This window comes from Gossypium raimondii, chromosome 8 (genome assembly GCF_025698545.1).
Source record: "Gossypium raimondii isolate GPD5lz chromosome 8, ASM2569854v1, whole genome shotgun sequence".
Lineage (NCBI taxonomy): Eukaryota > Viridiplantae > Streptophyta > Magnoliopsida > Malvales > Malvaceae > Gossypium > Gossypium raimondii.
The window spans coordinates 16,278,978-16,285,001 of record NC_068572.1 but is presented as its reverse complement, the minus strand read 5'-3'; the positions used below and the strand labels follow the sequence as shown (position 1 = coordinate 16,285,001).

The 6,024-nt window shown below is 34.4% G+C and overlaps 1 non-coding gene across 1 annotated transcript; it reads right to left on the bottom strand.

Moving 5' to 3' along the window:
• Window positions 1-3,138: 3,138 nt before the first annotated feature.
• On the bottom strand, window positions 3,139-3,245 carry LOC128032081 (small nucleolar RNA R71). Its single transcript, XR_008188211.1, has one exon. It is a non-coding gene; the product is annotated as a small nucleolar RNA R71 (small nucleolar RNA).
• Between the last annotated feature and the right edge of the window lie 2,779 nt (window positions 3,246-6,024).

Genomic DNA, 6,024 nt, shown 5'->3' with positions numbered 1-6,024 from the left:
TCAATGATGACGCCAGTAGCCGTATCTTGGTAGATTTTCTCATATTTTATTTATTATTTGCAGCCAAAGTATCAAGGGTATTTTAGGCATAAAGCACACCCAAATTTAGCCTATATAAAGAGGTTATTGTAACCTTAATAAGGAATCAATTTTAGACCTAGCCACATAGTTTTCTTTTATTAGTTTTTAGTTTTATTTTTCTATAATCGAAATTCTTTATATTCCGATTTAAGATAATTGGGAGCAGAGATTGCTCTCGAACTGCGCTTCAATATATATTCATGAGTATTCTCTTTACTCTTCTATTTTATTCTTTTATTTATATTTCGTTTATCTAGCCAATTAACATTTGTATGAATATTGAAATAAATTATTGTGCTTTATTTCATATCTTACATGTTTTGGTTATGGAACTAATTAATCGATTAAGGAATTAGTTATCCAAAATTGGGTGTTTATTCAAGAGTACTTAGTATATTAGGGAGTGATGCCCCTAGTAGAATATGTAGACAGTTCAGACCAAAAGGGCATCCTATCGAGTATAACTTGTACCAAGCTATGAGACCGAAAGAGTATATGTATGCCTAGGAAGAGGCCGAAAGGGTGACTTAGCTAGTAATTGTAAACTGAAAAATATATAGGATTTTTCTTATATAATTAAATCATATTTTTACTTAAATTTTTTTGTTAAAACCAAGTAATTGTTTAATAAATTAATGAAATATGCTAATATGAAATTAGGACATAGAATTATTAAAATGTGATTTTATAGTTTATTATATAGTTTTCATGCATAAAATCACTTATTTTATATTAATTTGAGCATATTATATTTTTAAAATATAAAGTGGGCCATGGATGATTAAATTAAATAATAAAATATAAAGTTATATTTAATAATTCATTTTAAATATTTAATTAATAAATTGGGTTTTAATTAATTAAGTAAATTGATTAATTAAATTGGTTAAATTATATTATATGGTCTTCTAAACTATCTACTATTTTTGGACAGGTCTGAGAGTTTTCTTCTAATTTCAAAACCGTCTAATTTGGGGACCAAGTCAACCCAATTTTTGGCTACACATGGCTGACCATAAATGAATTTTTGGTTTAATTACACAAGGTCATTGAAGAGTTAAAGAAATCAGAGATTTTCCAAAAGATTTGTTGGTGACCGAGTCTTAGTCCTGAGTTGTGGTGGCACTCAAATTGACCAAAAATCAAGGAAAATTCAGCGACATTTCCTCAATTCATGGTCAACTACCCTTGAAAGAAGATTCAAAAGATGGAAACTCCTATTTTTAGCAAACTAGCTCCCTTGCCTCACCTATAAATAAGAGCTCATTTCTCACTTTTTCAATCATCCTTCATCCCTCACTCATTCATCATTCTCTCTTCTCTCAACTGTTTTAGCTATCTTTCCCCCTCATGCCTATCATCATCCTTGCATAAGGATTTTTAGCAAATTAGCCTTTTAAAGAACCCTTGGTTGGCCACCTTAGAGAGCCATCAGCAAAGGAGCAAAGCAAAGGAACGAAGGAGCCTCGTCAATCAGAGTCTTAGGTGACAGCCACTCTGAATTGGGTTTAATCTTCCTTTTCTTTAATTTAATATAAAGATGTTTGCTATGTGTTATTTGTTCTTGTTTACAACAATGATAGCTTAATTTTATTTAAGCTAGGATGATTGCTTTGATTAAATAATATTTATTTAATTCATGCTTATAATGTTTCTGCCTCAATCGATCATGTTTTCAATTAAAATAAAGTTTGTATTTCATTCATACTTGATTAAGATGCACCTATGTTAGCTGAGCGATCCTGACCAAATGATGGCTAACAGACACATAATTGAAATGTGCATGCTCAATTTAGATCCTGACCCGATTAAATTGTATGTTGCATAAGAACTCTGACCAAGCTCTGTTATTTGCATAATTTTTAGATTTGTGTGATTAAATTATTTCAAACCTGACACGTCCCTGTTACTTCACATGAATGCTAAGAAACCCTTAGTAAATAAGGATCAGTAAAATGCATATTTACTAAGTAAAGGATTCCGAAAAGACCTAATGTGGTTTCCAAACTCATGAAAGATTGAGTTGCCATGGAATGTTTTTTCGAATGTTATTAAGCATGTTGATAACAAATTGAGCTTAATTAAAGTAATTGTCCTAGTTTATTTATGTTATAATTGTTTCAAGTTGTGTTTAAATTTACTAAAATCTATTTCATTCATATAGTTTGCATACTTAGGATAATTTGCATTAGGGATCATTGCATTTAGTTCAATATATTTTAATCACCACTTCTCAACTATATTGTGTTTTTATTTACCAAATTGTTAATATAATTTTACGAATTAAGTGACTTAGCACAAGTACAATCCTTGTAGAGACGATAACTCGATACTTATTACTTGATAATGATTGTGTACACTTGTACAAATTTACACGTTACAAGTTTTTGGCGCCGTTGCCGGGGATCGTCAACTATTGCCATAGTAATTTTTTGTGAAATTATTTATTTCCAATTTGATTTATTTCTAACATTACTAACTTATTCTTTTAAATTTTTGTGATTGTCTTCTCAGGTGTTTATGAGCATAGATCGATTATCGATTTACTCCCTATAAACCCTGAAATTGAACGAACTTTCAGCCAAAGAAGACATGAATGAATAGCTCAAAGACAAGTCGAGATAGACCTTGGAAATCAGAATCAAGACCAAGGTAATGAAGCCAATCATGTATGAAATCCCATCCTCATTGCCGATGATAGGGATTGATGCATCAGACAATATGCTATGCCACTTTTCGGTGAATTAAACCCAGGAATTAGAAGGCCAAATATTAAGGAAACCCAGTTTGAATTGAAACCAGTGATGTTTCAAATGCTACAAATGGTGGTATGCCCACAGAAGATCCACATCTCCACCTTCGGTTGTTTATGGAGGTGAGTGATTCATTCAAGATAGCCGATGTGACTGAAGATGCACTGAGGTTGAAGTTGTTTCTGTACTCGTTACAAGATTAAGCATGAGCATGGCTCAATTCATTGCCACCAAGTTTCATATCACATGACAAGAACTAGCAGAGAGATTTTTGGTTAAGTATTTCCCACCTAGCAAAAACGCTAAGTTAAGGAATGAGATCACAACTTTTCAACAATTGGATGACGAGTTTTTGTATTAGGCTTGAGAGCGATTCAAGGAGTTACTTCGTAAGTGCCCTCATCATGGGATTCCTCATTGTATCCAGTTGGAGACATTCTATAATGGTCTCAATGCACATACAAGATTTATGGTAGATGCTTCCGCGAATGGTGCAATTTTGTCTAAGTCTTATAATGAGGCTTATAAGATCATCGAGAGGATTGCAAGTAAAAACTATCAATGGCCAACAAATCGAACAGCTTCAGGAAGACATGTAGCTGGAGTTCATGAAGTTGAGTCTCCCACTTCATTATCAGCTTAGGTATCATCTATTTCCTCTATGTTAAAATAATTAACCGCTAATAGTTCTAATAATTTTGCAGTTCAGCCACCAAGTCTACTTGAAGTAGTTTCCTGTGTGTATTGTGGGGAAGGTCATTCTTTTGGGAATTGTCCATCAAATCCTGAGTCAGTATACTATGTGGGGAACCAATATCAAAATAGGAGTGGACAAGGACCCCAGTCCAACTTCTACAATCCTTCATGGAGTAATCATCCTAACTTTTCTTGGAGCAACCAAGGAAATGGACCAAACAACAACTTATTGCAACAAAGACCCAACCAATCTCAAGGGTTTAATCAGTAAGCTCCAAAACTAGCTCAGGCTGAGGCATAAAACAATTTGGAGTACTTGTTGAAAGTATACATGGCAAAGAATGACACTTTGATTTAAGCCAAGCAGTAACACTAAAAAATTTGGAAAACTAAATGGGTCAATTAGCTACGGAGTTATGTAATAGACCACAAGGAACCTTGCCAAGCGATACTGAGAATCCAAAAAATTTGGGTAAAGAACATATCAAGGTAGTGGCATTGCGAAGTGGTAAAATTCTAGAACCCTGATTGATTGATGTCGAAGATAAGCCCGTTGAGAAGAATCAACCAGCTGTTGAAGTTCTTACACCAAAGGAACCAAAATCTGCAAAGTCTGACAAGGTAAACCCTAACTTAGTGAATTCAGATATTTTAATATCTTCTTTAGATGCAGATTTACCTACTTAGAAAAGTTGTCCGGTTCAACCAAAAGTTCCATCACCTCCATATCAGCAAAGATTGCAGCAACACAAACAGAAACAGGAGGTGCAATTCAAGAAGTTTTTGGATTTTCTGAAGCAATTACACATCGATATTCCGTTGGTGGAAGCTTTAGAACAGAGGCCAAATTATGTGAAGTTTATAAAGGATATACTTTCTAATAAGAAACGACTGAGTGAGTATGAGACTATTGCCTTGACAAAGGAGTGCAGTGCGTTCTTGCAAAAAAACTGCCATTGAAATTGAAAGACCAGGGAAGCTTTACTATATCTTGTAACATTGGTGAATCTTACTGTGGTAAAGCTTTTTGTGACTTAGGAGCGAGTATCAACTTGATGTCTAAGTCTATTATCAAGATGTTAGGGATAGGTGAAGTAAGACCTACAACTGTGACGCTTCAGCTAGCAGATTGATCTTTAGTATATCCAGAAGGAAAGATCAAGGATGTTTTGGTAAGGTCGATAGATTTATTTTTCCTAATGATTTCATTGTCTTAGATTTTGAAGCAGACAAGGAAGTATCGATCATCCTTGGGAGACCTTTCTTAGCCAAGGGAAGAACGTTAATTGGTGTGCAGAAAGTGGAACTCACCATGTGAGTTCAAAATGATCAGGTAACCTTTAACATTCTTAAAGCGATGAAATTTCCCAATCCGACAGAGGAGTGTTTAGTTATGGAAGAGATAGAAACCTTGGTTTTTATGGAAATCAATTTTGAAGAAGATCCATTGGAGAAAGCCTTAGAACTTGACCCTTTGGAGGATAAAGAAGGTGAAGAAAACATGGCTTTGATGGAAGCCTATCTGGGAAATTTTATTCAATCCAGACGGTTTGAACCGTTGGAGTTGGAAGTCAGAGAATTTGTGCAACCCAAGTCGTCAATCGAAGAACCACCTAAACTTGAACTAAAGGTACTTTCTTCCCATTTGAAATATGTTTATTTAGGTGATTGCTCTACTTTTCCTGTGATTATTTCAGCGGAACTGACGAAAGATCAAAAGGAGCTACTAATTGCTATTCTAAACAAATTTAAGAAAGCAATTGGTTGGACCATAGCTGGTATTCGAGGTATAAGCCCTTCTTTTTGCTTGCATAAAATCATTTTAGAATAAGGTGAAAGAGCTAGGATTGATGGGAAAAGGAGGCTCAATCCTATTATGAAAGAAGTTGTGATAAAGGAAGTGATCAAATGGTTAGATGCGGGAATCATCTATCCTATTTCAGATAGTTCGTGGGTAAGTCCGGTACAGTGTATGCTGAAGAAAAGTGGAATCACGATTGTTGAAAATGAGCGTAACGAGTTAATTCTAATGAGAACTGTTACCGGTTGGAGAATCTGTATTGATTACATAAAGTTGAATAAAGCCACTCGGAAAGGCCATTTTCCGTTGCCTTTTATGGATCAGATGTTAGATCGATTGGCAAGTAATGAATTATATTGTTTTTTAGATGGCTATTCGGGATATAACCAAATAGTTGTAGCCTCAGAGGACTAACATAAAACAACCTTTACTTGTCCATATGGTACGTTTGCTTTTAGGCAAATGCCTTTTGATTTATGCCATGCACCTGTAACTTTTCAATGATGCATGACGGCAATATTTATTGATATGGTCAAAAATTTTGTTGAGGTTTTCATGGATGATTTTTCTATTTTTGGTAACACTTATGATATATGTTTGAGTAATTTGGCTAAGGTACTGAAGAGATACGAAGAGACGAATCTTGTCCTTAATTGGGAAAAATGCCATTTTATGGTCAAGGAAGGGATTGTC